This window comes from Rhinoderma darwinii, assembly GCF_050947455.1.
Source record: "Rhinoderma darwinii isolate aRhiDar2 chromosome 5 unlocalized genomic scaffold, aRhiDar2.hap1 SUPER_5_unloc_38, whole genome shotgun sequence".
Taxonomy (NCBI): domain Eukaryota; kingdom Metazoa; phylum Chordata; class Amphibia; order Anura; family Rhinodermatidae; genus Rhinoderma; species Rhinoderma darwinii.
The window spans coordinates 39,481-56,818 of record NW_027461796.1 but is presented as its reverse complement, the minus strand read 5'-3'; the positions used below and the strand labels follow the sequence as shown (position 1 = coordinate 56,818).

Below are 17,338 nucleotides of genomic sequence, written 5' to 3'. Positions count from 1 at the left end.
TGAACAGCAGTATCGGGCAGGCTCGGGCAACGCGCGGCCCGTTCGGGTTATCGCTTCTCGGCCTTTTGGCTAAGATCAAGTGTAGTATCTGTTCTTATCAGTTTAATATCTGATACGTCCCCTATCTGGGGACCATATATTAAATGGATTTTTAGAACAGGGAGATGGAAATAGAGCTTGCTCTGTCCACTCCACGCATTGACCTGGTATTGCAGTATTTCCAGGACCGGTGCACCCTTTCCTTATGTGTTGACTAAAAGCAGATTCCAAAAGTGTTTTTTGTCTTTGCTATTGTTTCTGTCTTTCTGAAGGGATCTCCCCTTTTAATCCCATTATTTCAACACCTGTTGGACAATGCATGAGTGATAATGAGCTCATTGATTAAATGCAATTAATGAATAGATTGCCACCTCTTGTTGTGTGTCGTCTGTGTTTCTGTGTTTCCGGCATTTCACATTGGAACACCTCATTCACCTTCCTTGTCTTCTCTCCGCCCTCCCTTTTAGGTAAGTTAAAGAGCTGCACCTGAGCCAGCCACTGATTGATTGATTGATTGATTGATTGATTGATTGATTGATTGATTGATTGATTGATGCAGCACAACAGTCAAATAGTGGAGTGGAGTAGGGGAACAGCAAACAGCCAATAAAGCAGCCCGCCCGCTCGCCTGCCCGCCACAATGGACCTACCTGTGTACACTAGATGGATGTGATGGAATGTACTGTCGTCCCTACATTTCAAGAAGAAGTAAGAATTGCAGTTGCAACAAAGCCTTGCTTGCCTACAAAGAGAGCAGCAATTTGGATTTGTTACTATGTTACCTAGAAGAATAACAAACTGTGCAAGGATGGAGGTTGTAGGAGCAAGGAGAAGTTGTCTGTAAAGTTGGTGGATGCCTATTTTCCATTTTGCAGTCCCTTGTCTCCCTCTTGTGGCCTCCTGGAGGCAACTAGCTGTGCAAAAAAAAGACAGCCTGGCGGCCGGCTGTTGCAGTGTTGCCCTCTCAGGCAACACTGAGTGACTGACTGAGCCTCACCGTCTTATATAAAGTTCAGACGGAACTTTGCACGTGTCATAGTGGAGCCCTCAGGATTCCAGAGCCAGCTTTCTGACATCATAATGGGGCCTCAGAGATAAAAGCCTGGGCCCAGGCAGTGTTGGTCAGTGCTGCTCAGCAGGCAGCACTGGACTGGACTGGATTACAGCTGATACAAGGTGTGAAGGAACAAGGGGTGGCTGTGGGCATGCACTTGCTGCCGCTGCCAGTGTTTATCTGCATGGCAGCAGGGCATTTGGGCGTTGCCAGGAAGGCGTTTTTATGTAGATTCCTCCTCTTTCAGCACTGCATTGTGGTGCAAGCAAAAGAAGCAAATCCTGTCTGGCTTCCTCTCCGGCCTTTATTCACCTCCCGTGTAGCTGTGAGTGTGTGAGCCTGCAGGGCCCCATGGAATTGCCTAGAAGTAGGCTGAATCGCTGCAAGGGCTGAACAGCAGTATCGGGCAGGCTCGGGCAACGCGCGGCCCGTTCGGGTTATCGCTTCTCGGCCTTTTGGCTAAGATCAAGTGTAGTATCTGTTCTTATCAGTTTAATATCTGATACGTCCCCTATCTGGGGACCATATATTAAATGGATTTTTAGAACAGGGAGATGGAAATAGAGCTTGCTCTGTCCACTCCACGCATTGACCTGGTATTGCAGTATTTCCAGGACCGGTGCACCCTTTCCTTATGTGTTGACTAAAAGCAGATTCCAAAAGTGTTTTTTGTCTTTGCTATTGTTTCTGTCTTTCTGAAGGGATCTCCCCTTTTAATCCCATTATTTCAACACCTGTTGGACAATGCATGAGTGATAATGAGCTCATTGATTAAATGCAATTAATGAATAGATTGCCACCTCTTGTTGTGTGTCGTCTGTGTTTCTGTGTTTCCGGCATTTCACATTGGAACACCTCATTCACCTTCCTTGTCTTCTCTCCGCCCTCCCTTTTAGGTAAGTTAAAGAGCTGCACCTGAGCCAGCCACTGATTGATTGATTGATTGATTGATTGATTGATTGATTGATTGATTGATTGATTGATTGATTGATTGATGCAGCACAACAGTCAAATAGTGGAGTGGAGTAGGGGAACAGCAAACAGCCAATAAAGCAGCCCGCCCGCTCGCCTGCCCGCCACAATGGACCTACCTGTGTACACTAGATGGATGTGATGGAATGTACTGTCGTCCCTACATTTCAAGAAGAAGTAAGAATTGCAGTTGCAACAAAGCCTTGCTTGCCTACAAAGAGAGCAGCAATTTGGATTTGTTACTATGTTACCTAGAAGAATAACAAACTGTGCAAGGATGGAGGTTGTAGGAGCAAGGAGAAGTTGTCTGTAAAGTTGGTGGATGCCTATTTTCCATTTTGCAGTCCCTTGTCTCCCTCTTGTGGCCTCCTGGAGGCAACTAGCTGTGCAAAAAAAAGACAGCCTGGCGGCCGGCTGTTGCAGTGTTGCCCTCTCAGGCAACACTGAGTGACTGACTGAGCCTCACCGTCTTATATAAAGTTCAGACGGAACTTTGCACGTGTCATAGTGGAGCCCTCAGGATTCCAGAGCCAGCTTTCTGACATCATAATGGGGCCTCAGAGATAAAAGCCTGGGCCCAGGCAGTGTTGGTCAGTGCTGCTCAGCAGGCAGCACTGGACTGGACTGGATTACAGCTGATACAAGGTGTGAAGGAACAAGGGGTGGCTGTGGGCATGCACTTGCTGCCGCTGCCAGTGTTTATCTGCATGGCAGCAGGGCATTTGGGCGTTGCCAGGAAGGCGTTTTTATGTAGATTCCTCCTCTTTCAGCACTGCATTGTGGTGCAAGCAAAAGAAGCAAATCCTGTCTGGCTTCCTCTCCGGCCTTTATTCACCTCCCGTGTAGCTGTGAGTGTGTGAGCCTGCAGGGCCCCATGGAATTGCCTAGAAGTAGGCTGAATCGCTGCAAGGGCTGAACAGCAGTATCGGGCAGGCTCGGGCAACGCGCGGCCCGTTCGGGTTATCGCTTCTCGGCCTTTTGGCTAAGATCAAGTGTAGTATCTGTTCTTATCAGTTTAATATCTGATACGTCCCCTATCTGGGGACCATATATTAAATGGATTTTTAGAACAGGGAGATGGAAATAGAGCTTGCTCTGTCCACTCCACGCATTGACCTGGTATTGCAGTATTTCCAGGACCGGTGCACCCTTTCCTTATGTGTTGACTAAAAGCAGATTCCAAAAGTGTTTTTTGTCTTTGCTATTGTTTCTGTCTTTCTGAAGGGATCTCCCCTTTTAATCCCATTATTTCAACACCTGTTGGACAATGCATGAGTGATAATGAGCTCATTGATTAAATGCAATTAATGAATAGATTGCCACCTCTTGTTGTGTGTCGTCTGTGTTTCTGTGTTTCCGGCATTTCACATTGGAACACCTCATTCACCTTCCTTGTCTTCTCTCCGCCCTCCCTTTTAGGTAAGTTAAAGAGCTGCACCTGAGCCAGCCACTGATTGATTGATTGATTGATTGATTGATTGATTGATTGATTGATTGATTGATTGATTGATGCAGCACAACAGTCAAATAGTGGAGTGGAGTAGGGGAACAGCAAACAGCCAATAAAGCAGCCCGCCCGCTCGCCTGCCCGCCACAATGGACCTACCTGTGTACACTAGATGGATGTGATGGAATGTACTGTCGTCCCTACATTTCAAGAAGAAGTAAGAATTGCAGTTGCAACAAAGCCTTGCTTGCCTACAAAGAGAGCAGCAATTTGGATTTGTTACTATGTTACCTAGAAGAATAACAAACTGTGCAAGGATGGAGGTTGTAGGAGCAAGGAGAAGTTGTCTGTAAAGTTGGTGGATGCCTATTTTCCATTTTGCAGTCCCTTGTCTCCCTCTTGTGGCCTCCTGGAGGCAACTAGCTGTGCAAAAAAAAGACAGCCTGGCGGCCGGCTGTTGCAGTGTTGCCCTCTCAGGCAACACTGAGTGACTGACTGAGCCTCACCGTCTTATATAAAGTTCAGACGGAACTTTGCACGTGTCATAGTGGAGCCCTCAGGATTCCAGAGCCAGCTTTCTGACATAATAATGGGGCCTCAGAGATAAAAGCCTGGGCCCAGGCAGTGTTGGTCAGTGCTGCTCAGCAGGCAGCACTGGACTGGACTGGATTACAGCTGATACAAGGTGTGAAGGAACAAGGGGTGGCTGTGGGCATGCACTTGCTGCCGCTGCCAGTGTTTATCTGCATGGCAGCAGGGCATTTGGGCGTTGCCAGGAAGGCGTTTTTATGTAGATTCCTCCTCTTTCAGCACTGCATTGTGGTGCAAGCAAAAGAAGCAAATCCTGTCTGGCTTCCTCTCCGGCCTTTATTCACCTCCCGTGTAGCTGTGAGTGTGTGAGCCTGCAGGGCCCCATGGAATTGCCTAGAAGTAGGCTGAATCGCTGCAAGGGCTGAACAGCAGTATCGGGCAGGCTCGGGCAACGCGCGGCCCGTTCGGGTTATCGCTTCTCGGCCTTTTGGCTAAGATCAAGTGTAGTATCTGTTCTTATCAGTTTAATATCTGATACGTCCCCTATCTGGGGACCATATATTAAATGGATTTTTAGAACAGGGAGATGGAAATAGAGCTTGCTCTGTCCACTCCACGCATTGACCTGGTATTGCAGTATTTCCAGGACCGGTGCACCCTTTCCTTATGTGTTGACTAAAAGCAGATTCCAAAAGTGTTTTTTGTCTTTGCTATTGTTTCTGTCTTTCTGAAGGGATCTCCCCTTTTAATCCCATTATTTCAACACCTGTTGGACAATGCATGAGTGATAATGAGCTCATTGATTAAATGCAATTAATGAATAGATTGCCACCTCTTGTTGTGTGTCGTCTGTGTTTCTGTGTTTCCGGCATTTCACATTGGAACACCTCATTCACCTTCCTTGTCTTCTCTCCGCCCTCCCTTTTAGGTAAGTTAAAGAGCTGCACCTGAGCCAGCCACTGATTGATTGATTGATTGATTGATTGATTGATTGATTGATTGATTGATGCAGCACAACAGTCAAATAGTGGAGTGGAGTAGGGGAACAGCAAACAGCCAATAAAGCAGCCCGCCCGCTCGCCTGCCCGCCACAATGGACCTACCTGTGTACACTAGATGGATGTGATGGAATGTACTGTCGTCCCTACATTTCAAGAAGAAGTAAGAATTGCAGTTGCAACAAAGCCTTGCTTGCCTACAAAGAGAGCAGCAATTTGGATTTGTTACTATGTTACCTAGAAGAATAACAAACTGTGCAAGGATGGAGGTTGTAGGAGCAAGGAGAAGTTGTCTGTAAAGTTGGTGGATGCCTATTTTCCATTTTGCAGTCCCTTGTCTCCCTCTTGTGGCCTCCTGGAGGCAACTAGCTGTGCAAAAAAAAGACAGCCTGGCGGCCGGCTGTTGCAGTGTTGCCCTCTCAGGCAACACTGAGTGACTGACTGAGCCTCACCGTCTTATATAAAGTTCAGACGGAACTTTGCACGTGTCATAGTGGAGCCCTCAGGATTCCAGAGCCAGCTTTCTGACATCATAATGGGGCCTCAGAGATAAAAGCCTGGGCCCAGGCAGTGTTGGTCAGTGCTGCTCAGCAGGCAGCACTGGACTGGACTGGATTACAGCTGATACAAGGTGTGAAGGAACAAGGGGTGGCTGTGGGCATGCACTTGCTGCCGCTGCCAGTGTTTATCTGCATGGCAGCAGGGCATTTGGGCGTTGCCAGGAAGGCGTTTTTATGTAGATTCCTCCTCTTTCAGCACTGCATTGTGGTGCAAGCAAAAGAAGCAAATCCTGTCTGGCTTCCTCTCCGGCCTTTATTCACCTCCCGTGTAGCTGTGAGTGTGTGAGCCTGCGGGGCCCCATGGAATTGCCTAGAAGTAGGCTGAATCGCTGCAAGGGCTGAACAGCAGTATCGGGCAGGCTCGGGCAACGCGCGGCCCGTTCGGGTTATCGCTTCTCGGCCTTTTGGCTAAGATCAAGTGTAGTATCTGTTCTTATCAGTTTAATATCTGATACGTCCCCTATCTGGGGACCATATATTAAATGGATTTTTAGAACAGGGAGATGGAAATAGAGCTTGCTCTGTCCACTCCACGCATTGACCTGGTATTGCAGTATTTCCAGGACCGGTGCACCCTTTCCTTATGTGTTGACTAAAAGCAGATTCCAAAAGTGTTTTTTGTCTTTGCTATTGTTTCTGTCTTTCTGAAGGGATCTCCCCTTTTAATCCCATTATTTCAACACCTGTTGGACAATGCATGAGTGATAATGAGCTCATTGATTAAATGCAATTAATGAATAGATTGCCACCTCTTGTTGTGTGTCGTCTGTGTTTCTGTGTTTCCGGCATTTCACATTGGAACACCTCATTCACCTTCCTTGTCTTCTCTCCGCCCTCCCTTTTAGGTAAGTTAAAGAGCTGCACCTGAGCCAGCCACTGATTGATTGATTGATTGATTGATTGATTGATTGATTGATTGATTGATGCAGCACAACAGTCAAATAGTGGAGTGGAGTAGGGGAACAGCAAACAGCCAATAAAGCAGCCCGCCCGCTCGCCTGCCCGCCACAATGGACCTACCTGTGTACACTAGATGGATGTGATGGAATGTACTGTCGTCCCTACATTTCAAGAAGAAGTAAGAATTGCAGTTGCAACAAAGCCTTGCTTGCCTACAAAGAGAGCAGCAATTTGGATTTGTTACTATGTTACCTAGAAGAATAACAAACTGTGCAAGGATGGAGGTTGTAGGAGCAAGGAGAAGTTGTCTGTAAAGTTGGTGGATGCCTATTTTCCATTTTGCAGTCCCTTGTCTCCCTCTTGTGGCCTCCTGGAGGCAACTAGCTGTGCAAAAAAAAGACAGCCTGGCGGCCGGCTGTTGCAGTGTTGCCCTCTCAGGCAACACTGAGTGACTGACTGAGCCTCACCGTCTTATATAAAGTTCAGACGGAACTTTGCACGTGTCATAGTGGAGCCCTCAGGATTCCAGAGCCAGCTTTCTGACATCATAATGGGGCCTCAGAGATAAAAGCCTGGGCCCAGGCAGTGTTGGTCAGTGCTGCTCAGCAGGCAGCACTGGACTGGACTGGATTACAGCTGATACAAGGTGTGAAGGAACAAGGGGTGGCTGTGGGCATGCACTTGCTGCCGCTGCCAGTGTTTATCTGCATGGCAGCAGGGCATTTGGGCGTTGCCAGGAAGGCGTTTTTATGTAGATTCCTCCTCTTTCAGCACTGCATTGTGGTGCAAGCAAAAGAAGCAAATCCTGTCTGGCTTCCTCTCCGGCCTTTATTCACCTCCCGTGTAGCTGTGAGTGTGTGAGCCTGCAGGGCCCCATGGAATTGCCTAGAAGTAGGCTGAATCGCTGCAAGGGCTGAACAGCAGTATCGGGCAGGCTCGGGCAACGCGCGGCCCGTTCGGGTTATCGCTTCTCGGCCTTTTGGCTAAGATCAAGTGTAGTATCTGTTCTTATCAGTTTAATATCTGATACGTCCCCTATCTGGGGACCATATATTAAATGGATTTTTAGAACAGGGAGATGGAAATAGAGCTTGCTCTGTCCACTCCACGCATTGACCTGGTATTGCAGTATTTCCAGGACCGGTGCACCCTTTCCTTATGTGTTGACTAAAAGCAGATTCCAAAAGTGTTTTTTGTCTTTGCTATTGTTTCTGTCTTTCTGAAGGGATCTCCCCTTTTAATCCCATTATTTCAACACCTGTTGGACAATGCATGAGTGATAATGAGCTCATTGATTAAATGCAATTAATGAATAGATTGCCACCTCTTGTTGTGTGTCGTCTGTGTTTCTGTGTTTCCGGCATTTCACATTGGAACACCTCATTCACCTTCCTTGTCTTCTCTCCGCCCTCCCTTTTAGGTAAGTTAAAGAGCTGCACCTGAGCCAGCCACTGATTGATTGATTGATTGATTGATTGATTGATTGATTGATTGATTGATTGATTGATTGATTGATGCAGCACAACAGTCAAATAGTGGAGTGGAGTAGGGGAACAGCAAACAGCCAATAAAGCAGCCCGCCCGCTCGCCTGCCCGCCACAATGGACCTACCTGTGTACACTAGATGGATGTGATGGAATGTACTGTCGTCCCTACATTTCAAGAAGAAGTAAGAATTGCAGTTGCAACAAAGCCTTGCTTGCCTACAAAGAGAGCAGCAATTTGGATTTGTTACTATGTTACCTAGAAGAATAACAAACTGTGCAAGGATGGAGGTTGTAGGAGCAAGGAGAAGTTGTCTGTAAAGTTGGTGGATGCCTATTTTCCATTTTGCAGTCCCTTGTCTCCCTCTTGTGGCCTCCTGGAGGCAACTAGCTGTGCAAAAAAAAGACAGCCTGGCGGCCGGCTGTTGCAGTGTTGCCCTCTCAGGCAACACTGAGTGACTGACTGAGCCTCACCGACCGTCTTATATAAAGTTCAGACGGAACTTTGCACGTGTCATAGTGGAGCCCTCAGGATTCCAGAGCCAGCTTTCTGACATCATAATGGGGCCTCAGAGATAAAAGCCTGGGCCCAGGCAGTGTTGGTCAGTGCTGCTCAGCAGGCAGCACTGGACTGGACTGGATTACAGCTGATACAAGGTGTGAAGGAACAAGGGGTGGCTGTGGGCATGCACTTGCTGCCGCTGCCAGTGTTTATCTGCATGGCAGCAGGGCATTTGGGCGTTGCCAGGAAGGCGTTTTTATGTAGATTCCTCCTCTTTCAGCACTGCATTGTGGTGCAAGCAAAAGAAGCAAATCCTGTCTGGCTTCCTCTCCGGCCTTTATTCACCTCCCGTGTAGCTGTGAGTGTGTGAGCCTGCAGGGCCCCATGGAATTGCCTAGAAGTAGGCTGAATCGCTGCAAGGGCTGAACAGCAGTATCGGGCAGGCTCGGGCAACGCGCGGCCCGTTCGGGTTATCGCTTCTCGGCCTTTTGGCTAAGATCAAGTGTAGTATCTGTTCTTATCAGTTTAATATCTGATACGTCCCCTATCTGGGGACCATATATTAAATGGATTTTTAGAACAGGGAGATGGAAATAGAGCTTGCTCTGTCCACTCCACGCATTGACCTGGTATTGCAGTATTTCCAGGACCGGTGCACCCTTTCCTTATGTGTTGACTAAAAGCAGATTCCAAAAGTGTTTTTTGTCTTTGCTATTGTTTCTGTCTTTCTGAAGGGATCTCCCCTTTTAATCCCATTATTTCAACACCTGTTGGACAATGCATGAGTGATAATGAGCTCATTGATTAAATGCAATTAATGAATAGATTGCCACCTCTTGTTGTGTGTCGTCTGTGTTTCTGTGTTTCCGGCATTTCACATTGGAACACCTCATTCACCTTCCTTGTCTTCTCTCCGCCCTCCCTTTTAGGTAAGTTAAAGAGCTGCACCTGAGCCAGCCACTGATTGATTGATTGATTGATTGATTGATTGATTGATTGATTGATTGATTGATTGATTGATGCAGCACAACAGTCAAATAGTGGAGTGGAGTAGGGGAACAGCAAACAGCCAATAAAGCAGCCCGCCCGCTCGCCTGCCCGCCACAATGGACCTACCTGTGTACACTAGATGGATGTGATGGAATGTACTGTCGTCCCTACATTTCAAGAAGAAGTAAGAATTGCAGTTGCAACAAAGCCTTGCTTGCCTACAAAGAGAGCAGCAATTTGGATTTGTTACTATGTTACCTAGAAGAATAACAAACTGTGCAAGGATGGAGGTTGTAGGAGCAAGGAGAAGTTGTCTGTAAAGTTGGTGGATGCCTATTTTCCATTTTGCAGTCCCTTGTCTCCCTCTTGTGGCCTCCTGGAGGCAACTAGCTGTGCAAAAAAAAGACAGCCTGGCGGCCGGCTGTTGCAGTGTTGCCCTCTCAGGCAACACTGAGTGACTGACTGAGCCTCACCGTCTTATATAAAGTTCAGACGGAACTTTGCACGTGTCATAGTGGAGCCCTCAGGATTCCAGAGCCAGCTTTCTGACATTATAATGGGGCCTCAGAGATAAAAGCCTGGGCCCAGGCAGTGTTGGTCAGTGCTGCTCAGCAGGCAGCACTGGACTGGACTGGATTACAGCTGATACAAGGTGTGAAGGAACAAGGGGTGGCTGTGGGCATGCACTTGCTGCCGCTGCCAGTGTTTATCTGCATGGCAGCAGGGCATTTGGGCGTTGCCAGGAAGGCGTTTTTATGTAGATTCCTCCTCTTTCAGCACTGCATTGTGGTGCAAGCAAAAGAAGCAAATCCTGTCTGGCTTCCTCTCCGGCCTTTATTCACCTCCCGTGTAGCTGTGAGTGTGTGAGCCTGCAGGGCCCCATGGAATTGCCTAGAAGTAGGCTGAATCGCTGCAAGGGCTGAACAGCAGTATCGGGCAGGCTCGGGCAACGCGCGGCCCGTTCGGGTTATCGCTTCTCGGCCTTTTGGCTAAGATCAAGTGTAGTATCTGTTCTTATCAGTTTAATATCTGATACGTCCCCTATCTGGGGACCATATATTAAATGGATTTTTAGAACAGGGAGATGGAAATAGAGCTTGCTCTGTCCACTCCACGCATTGACCTGGTATTGCAGTATTTCCAGGACCGGTGCACCCTTTCCTTATGTGTTGACTAAAAGCAGATTCCAAAAGTGTTTTTTGTCTTTGCTATTGTTTCTGTCTTTCTGAAGGGATCTCCCCTTTTAATCCCATTATTTCAACACCTGTTGGACAATGCATGAGTGATAATGAGCTCATTGATTAAATGCAATTAATGAATAGATTGCCACCTCTTGTTGTGTGTCGTCTGTGTTTCTGTGTTTCCGGCATTTCACATTGGAACACCTCATTCACCTTCCTTGTCTTCTCTCCGCCCTCCCTTTTAGGTAAGTTAAAGAGCTGCACCTGAGCCAGCCACTGATTGATTGATTGATTGATTGATTGATTGATTGATTGATTGATTGATTGATTGATTGATGCAGCACAACAGTCAAATAGTGGAGTGGAGTAGGGGAACAGCAAACAGCCAATAAAGCAGCCCGCCCGCTCGCCTGCCCGCCACAATGGACCTACCTGTGTACACTAGATGGATGTGATGGAATGTACTGTCGTCCCTACATTTCAAGAAGAAGTAAGAATTGCAGTTGCAACAAAGCCTTGCTTGCCTACAAAGAGAGCAGCAATTTGGATTTGTTACTATGTTACCTAGAAGAATAACAAACTGTGCAAGGATGGAGGTTGTAGGAGCAAGGAGAAGTTGTCTGTAAAGTTGGTGGATGCCTATTTTCCATTTTGCAGTCCCTTGTCTCCCTCTTGTGGCCTCCTGGAGGCAACTAGCTGTGCAAAAAAAAGACAGCCTGGCGGCCGGCTGTTGCAGTGTTGCCCTCTCAGGCAACACTGAGTGACTGACTGAGCCTCACCGTCTTATATAAAGTTCAGACGGAACTTTGCACGTGTCATAGTGGAGCCCTCAGGATTCCAGAGCCAGCTTTCTGACATCATAATGGGGCCTCAGAGATAAAAGCCTGGGCCCAGGCAGTGTTGGTCAGTGCTGCTCAGCAGGCAGCACTGGACTGGACTGGATTACAGCTGATACAAGGTGTGAAGGAACAAGGGGTGGCTGTGGGCATGCACTTGCTGCCGCTGCCAGTGTTTATCTGCATGGCAGCAGGGCATTTGGGCGTTGCCAGGAAGGCGTTTTTATGTAGATTCCTCCTCTTTCAGCACTGCATTGTGGTGCAAGCAAAAGAAGCAAATCCTGTCTGGCTTCCTCTCCGGCCTTTATTCACCTCCCGTGTAGCTGTGAGTGTGTGAGCCTGCAGGGCCCCATGGAATTGCCTAGAAGTAGGCTGAATCGCTGCAAGGGCTGAACAGCAGTATCGGGCAGGCTCGGGCAACGCGCGGCCCGTTCGGGTTATCGCTTCTCGGCCTTTTGGCTAAGATCAAGTGTAGTATCTGTTCTTATCAGTTTAATATCTGATACGTCCCCTATCTGGGGACCATATATTAAATGGATTTTTAGAACAGGGAGATGGAAATAGAGCTTGCTCTGTCCACTCCACGCATTGACCTGGTATTGCAGTATTTCCAGGACCGGTGCACCCTTTCCTTATGTGTTGACTAAAAGCAGATTCCAAAAGTGTTTTTTGTCTTTGCTATTGTTTCTGTCTTTCTGAAGGGATCTCCCCTTTTAATCCCATTATTTCAACACCTGTTGGACAATGCATGAGTGATAATGAGCTCATTGATTAAATGCAATTAATGAATAGATTGCCACCTCTTGTTGTGTGTCGTCTGTGTTTCTGTGTTTCCGGCATTTCACATTGGAACACCTCATTCACCTTCCTTGTCTTCTCTCCGCCCTCCCTTTTAGGTAAGTTAAAGAGCTGCACCTGAGCCAGCCACTGATTGATTGATTGATTGATTGATTGATTGATTGATTGATTGATTGATGCAGCACAACAGTCAAATAGTGGAGTGGAGTAGGGGAACAGCAAACAGCCAATAAAGCAGCCCGCCCGCTCGCCTGCCCGCCACAATGGACCTACCTGTGTACACTAGATGGATGTGATGGAATGTACTGTCGTCCCTACATTTCAAGAAGAAGTAAGAATTGCAGTTGCAACAAAGCCTTGCTTGCCTACAAAGAGAGCAGCAATTTGGATTTGTTACTATGTTACCTAGAAGAATAACAAACTGTGCAAGGATGGAGGTTGTAGGAGCAAGGAGAAGTTGTCTGTAAAGTTGGTGGATGCCTATTTTCCATTTTGCAGTCCCTTGTCTCCCTCTTGTGGCCTCCTGGAGGCAACTAGCTGTGCAAAAAAAAGACAGCCTGGCGGCCGGCTGTTGCAGTGTTGCCCTCTCAGGCAACACTGAGTGACTGACTGAGCCTCACCGTCTTATATAAAGTTCAGACGGAACTTTGCACGTGTCATAGTGGAGCCCTCAGGATTCCAGAGCCAGCTTTCTGACATCATAATGGGGCCTCAGAGATAAAAGCCTGGGCCCAGGCAGTGTTGGTCAGTGCTGCTCAGCAGGCAGCACTGGACTGGACTGGATTACAGCTGATACAAGGTGTGAAGGAACAAGGGGTGGCTGTGGGCATGCACTTGCTGCCGCTGCCAGTGTTTATCTGCATGGCAGCAGGGCATTTGGGCGTTGCCAGGAAGGCGTTTTTATGTAGATTCCTCCTCTTTCAGCACTGCATTGTGGTGCAAGCAAAAGAAGCAAATCCTGTCTGGCTTCCTCTCCGGCCTTTATTCACCTCCCGTGTAGCTGTGAGTGTGTGAGCCTGCAGGGCCCCATGGAATTGCCTAGAAGTAGGCTGAATCGCTGCAAGGGCTGAACAGCAGTATCGGGCAGGCTCGGGCAACGCGCGGCCCGTTCGGGTTATCGCTTCTCGGCCTTTTGGCTAAGATCAAGTGTAGTATCTGTTCTTATCAGTTTAATATCTGATACGTCCCCTATCTGGGGACCATATATTAAATGGATTTTTAGAACAGGGAGATGGAAATAGAGCTTGCTCTGTCCACTCCACGCATTGACCTGGTATTGCAGTATTTCCAGGACCGGTGCACCCTTTCCTTATGTGTTGACTAAAAGCAGATTCCAAAAGTGTTTTTTGTCTTTGCTATTGTTTCTGTCTTTCTGAAGGGATCTCCCCTTTTAATCCCATTATTTCAACACCTGTTGGACAATGCATGAGTGATAATGAGCTCATTGATTAAATGCAATTAATGAATAGATTGCCACCTCTTGTTGTGTGTCGTCTGTGTTTCTGTGTTTCCGGCATTTCACATTGGAACACCTCATTCACCTTCCTTGTCTTCTCTCCGCCCTCCCTTTTAGGTAAGTTAAAGAGCTGCACCTGAGCCAGCCACTGATTGATTGATTGATTGATTGATTGATTGATTGATTGATTGATTGATTGATGCAGCACAACAGTCAAATAGTGGAGTGGAGTAGGGGAACAGCAAACAGCCAATAAAGCAGCCCGCCCGCTCGCCTGCCCGCCACAATGGACCTACCTGTGTACACTAGATGGATGTGATGGAATGTACTGTCGTCCCTACATTTCAAGAAGAAGTAAGAATTGCAGTTGCAACAAAGCCTTGCTTGCCTACAAAGAGAGCAGCAATTTGGATTTGTTACTATGTTACCTAGAAGAATAACAAACTGTGCAAGGATGGAGGTTGTAGGAGCAAGGAGAAGTTGTCTGTAAAGTTGGTGGATGCCTATTTTCCATTTTGCAGTCCCTTGTCTCCCTCTTGTGGCCTCCTGGAGGCAACTAGCTGTGCAAAAAAAAGACAGCCTGGCGGCCGGCTGTTGCAGTGTTGCCCTCTCAGGCAACACTGAGTGACTGACTGAGCCTCACCGTCTTATATAAAGTTCAGACGGAACTTTGCACGTGTCATAGTGGAGCCCTCAGGATTCCAGAGCCAGCTTTCTGACATCATAATGGGGCCTCAGAGATAAAAGCCTGGGCCCAGGCAGTGTTGGTCAGTGCTGCTCAGCAGGCAGCACTGGACTGGACTGGATTACAGCTGATACAAGGTGTGAAGGAACAAGGGGTGGCTGTGGGCATGCACTTGCTGCCGCTGCCAGTGTTTATCTGCATGGCAGCAGGGCATTTGGGCGTTGCCAGGAAGGCGTTTTTATGTAGATTCCTCCTCTTTCAGCACTGCATTGTGGTGCAAGCAAAAGAAGCAAATCCTGTCTGGCTTCCTCTCCGGGCTTTATTCACCTCCCGTGTAGCTGTGAGTGTGTGAGCCTGCAGGGCCCCATGGAATTGCCTAGAAGTAGGCTGAATCGCTGCAAGGGCTGAACAGCAGTATCGGGCAGGCTCGGGCAACGCGCGGCCCGTTCGGGTTATCGCTTCTCGGCCTTTTGGCTAAGATCAAGTGTAGTATCTGTTCTTATCAGTTTAATATCTGATACGTCCCCTATCTGGGGACCATATATTAAATGGATTTTTAGAACAGGGAGATGGAAATAGAGCTTGCTCTGTCCACTCCACGCATTGACCTGGTATTGCAGTATTTCCAGGACCGGTGCACCCTTTCCTTATGTGTTGACTAAAAGCAGATTCCAAAAGTGTTTTTTGTCTTTGCTATTGTTTCTGTCTTTCTGAAGGGATCTCCCCTTTTAATCCCATTATTTCAACACCTGTTGGACAATGCATGAGTGATAATGAGCTCATTGATTAAATGCAATTAATGAATAGATTGCCACCTCTTGTTGTGTGTCGTCTGTGTTTCTGTGTTTCCGGCATTTCACATTGGAACACCTCATTCACCTTCCTTGTCTTCTCTCCGCCCTCCCTTTTAGGTAAGTTAAAGAGCTGCACCTGAGCCAGCCACTGATTGATTGATTGATTGATTGATTGATTGATTGATTGATGCAGCACAACAGTCAAATAGTGGAGTGGAGTAGGGGAACAGCAAACAGCCAATAAAGCAGCCCGCCCGCTCGCCTGCCCGCCACAATGGACCTACCTGTGTACACTAGATGGATGTGATGGAATGTACTGTCGTCCCTACATTTCAAGAAGAAGTAAGAATTGCAGTTGCAACAAAGCCTTGCTTGCCTACAAAGAGAGCAGCAATTTGGATTTGTTACTATGTTACCTAGAAGAATAACAAACTGTGCAAGGATGGAGGTTGTAGGAGCAAGGAGAAGTTGTCTGTAAAGTTGGTGGATGCCTATTTTCCATTTTGCAGTCCCTTGTCTCCCTCTTGTGGCCTCCTGGAGGCAACTAGCTGTGCAAAAAAAAGACAGCCTGGCGGCCGGCTGTTGCAGTGTTGCCCTCTCAGGCAACACTGAGTGACTGACTGAGCCTCACCGTCTTATATAAAGTTCAGACGGAACTTTGCACGTGTCATAGTGGAGCCCTCAGGATTCCAGAGCCAGCTTTCTGACATCATAATGGGGCCTCAGAGATAAAAGCCTGGGCCCAGGCAGTGTTGGTCAGTGCTGCTCAGCAGGCAGCACTGGACTGGACTGGATTACAGCTGATACAAGGTGTGAAGGAACAAGGGGTGGCTGTGGGCATGCACTTGCTGCCGCTGCCAGTGTTTATCTGCATGGCAGCAGGGCATTTGGGCGTTGCCAGGAAGGCGTTTTTATGTAGATTCCTCCTCTTTCAGCACTGCATTGTGGTGCAAGCAAAAGAAGCAAATCCTGTCTGGCTTCCTCTCCGGCCTTTATTCACCTCCCGTGTAGCTGTGAGTGTGTGAGCCTGCAGGGCCCCATGGAATTGCCTAGAAGTAGGCTGAATCGCTGCAAGGGCTGAACAGCAGTATCGGGCAGGCTCGGGCAACGCGCGGCCCGTTCGGGTTATCGCTTCTCGGCCTTTTGGCTAAGATCAAGTGTAGTATCTGTTCTTATCAGTTTAATATCTGATACGTCCCCTATCTGGGGACCATATATTAAATGGATTTTTAGAACAGGGAGATGGAAATAGAGCTTGCTCTGTCCACTCCACGCATTGACCTGGTATTGCAGTATTTCCAGGACCGGTGCACCCTTTCCTTATGTGTTGACTAAAAGCAGATTCCAAAAGTGTTTTTTGTCTTTGCTATTGTTTCTGTCTTTCTGAAGGGATCTCCCCTTTTAATCCCATTATTTCAACACCTGTTGGACAATGCATGAGTGATAATGAGCTCATTGATTAAATGCAATTAATGAATAGATTGCCACCTCTTGTTGTGTGTCGTCTGTGTTTCTGTGTTTCCGGCATTTCACATTGGAACACCTCATTCACCTTCCTTGTCTTCTCTCCGCCCTCCCTTTTAGGTAAGTTAAAGAGCTGCACCTGAGCCAGCCACTGATTGATTGATTGATTGATTGATTGATTGATTGATTGATTGATGCAGCACAACAGTCAAATAGTGGAGTGGAGTAGGGGAACAGCAAACAGCCAATAAAGCAGCCCGCCCGCTCGCCTGCCCGCCACAATGGACCTACCTGTGTACACTAGATGGATGTGATGGAATGTACTGTCGTCCCTACATTTCAAGAAGAAGTAAGAATTGCAGTTGCAACAAAGCCTTGCTTGCCTACAAAGAGAGCAGCAATTTGGATTTGTTACTATGTTACCTAGAAGAATAACAAACTGTGCAAGGATGGAGGTTGTAGGAGCAAGGAGAAGTTGTCTGTAAAGTTGGTGGATGCCTATTTTCCATTTTGCAGTCCCTTGTCTCCCTCTTGTGGCCTCCTGGAGGCAACTAGCTGTGCAAAAAAAAGACAGCCTGGCGGCCGGCTGTTGCAGTGTTGCCCTCTCAGGCAACACTGAGTGACTGACTGAGCCTCACCGTCTTATA

General features: G+C 47.6%; 12 non-coding genes across 12 annotated transcripts; all 12 read left to right on the top strand.

Moving 5' to 3' along the window:
* The first annotated feature begins 49 nt into the window (after positions 1–49).
* Positions 50–240, top strand: LOC142691839 (U2 spliceosomal RNA). The gene has a single exon (XR_012860353.1). It is a non-coding gene; the product is annotated as a U2 spliceosomal RNA (small nuclear RNA).
* A 1,292-nt stretch (positions 241–1,532) lies between these two features.
* LOC142691838 (U2 spliceosomal RNA) lies at positions 1,533–1,723 on the top strand. The gene has a single exon (XR_012860352.1). It is a non-coding gene; the product is annotated as a U2 spliceosomal RNA (small nuclear RNA).
* A 1,304-nt stretch (positions 1,724–3,027) lies between these two features.
* Positions 3,028–3,218, top strand: LOC142691837 (U2 spliceosomal RNA). The gene has a single exon (XR_012860351.1). It is a non-coding gene; the product is annotated as a U2 spliceosomal RNA (small nuclear RNA).
* Positions 3,219–4,514: 1,296 nt separating this feature from the next.
* On the top strand, positions 4,515–4,705 carry LOC142691835 (U2 spliceosomal RNA). Its single transcript, XR_012860350.1, has one exon. It is a non-coding gene; the product is annotated as a U2 spliceosomal RNA (small nuclear RNA).
* A 1,284-nt stretch (positions 4,706–5,989) lies between these two features.
* LOC142691834 (U2 spliceosomal RNA) lies at positions 5,990–6,180 on the top strand. The gene has a single exon (XR_012860349.1). It is a non-coding gene; the product is annotated as a U2 spliceosomal RNA (small nuclear RNA).
* Positions 6,181–7,464: 1,284 nt separating this feature from the next.
* LOC142691833 (U2 spliceosomal RNA) lies at positions 7,465–7,655 on the top strand. Its single transcript, XR_012860348.1, has one exon. It is a non-coding gene; the product is annotated as a U2 spliceosomal RNA (small nuclear RNA).
* A 1,304-nt stretch (positions 7,656–8,959) lies between these two features.
* Positions 8,960–9,150, top strand: LOC142691831 (U2 spliceosomal RNA). Its single transcript, XR_012860346.1, has one exon. It is a non-coding gene; the product is annotated as a U2 spliceosomal RNA (small nuclear RNA).
* Positions 9,151–10,446: 1,296 nt separating this feature from the next.
* On the top strand, positions 10,447–10,637 carry LOC142691830 (U2 spliceosomal RNA). Its single transcript, XR_012860345.1, has one exon. It is a non-coding gene; the product is annotated as a U2 spliceosomal RNA (small nuclear RNA).
* A 1,296-nt stretch (positions 10,638–11,933) lies between these two features.
* Positions 11,934–12,124, top strand: LOC142691829 (U2 spliceosomal RNA). Its single transcript, XR_012860344.1, has one exon. It is a non-coding gene; the product is annotated as a U2 spliceosomal RNA (small nuclear RNA).
* A 1,284-nt stretch (positions 12,125–13,408) lies between these two features.
* LOC142691828 (U2 spliceosomal RNA) lies at positions 13,409–13,599 on the top strand. Its single transcript, XR_012860343.1, has one exon. It is a non-coding gene; the product is annotated as a U2 spliceosomal RNA (small nuclear RNA).
* A 1,288-nt stretch (positions 13,600–14,887) lies between these two features.
* Positions 14,888–15,078, top strand: LOC142691827 (U2 spliceosomal RNA). The gene has a single exon (XR_012860342.1). It is a non-coding gene; the product is annotated as a U2 spliceosomal RNA (small nuclear RNA).
* Positions 15,079–16,354: 1,276 nt separating this feature from the next.
* On the top strand, positions 16,355–16,545 carry LOC142691826 (U2 spliceosomal RNA). Its single transcript, XR_012860341.1, has one exon. It is a non-coding gene; the product is annotated as a U2 spliceosomal RNA (small nuclear RNA).
* The last annotated feature ends 793 nt before the right edge of the window (positions 16,546–17,338 follow it).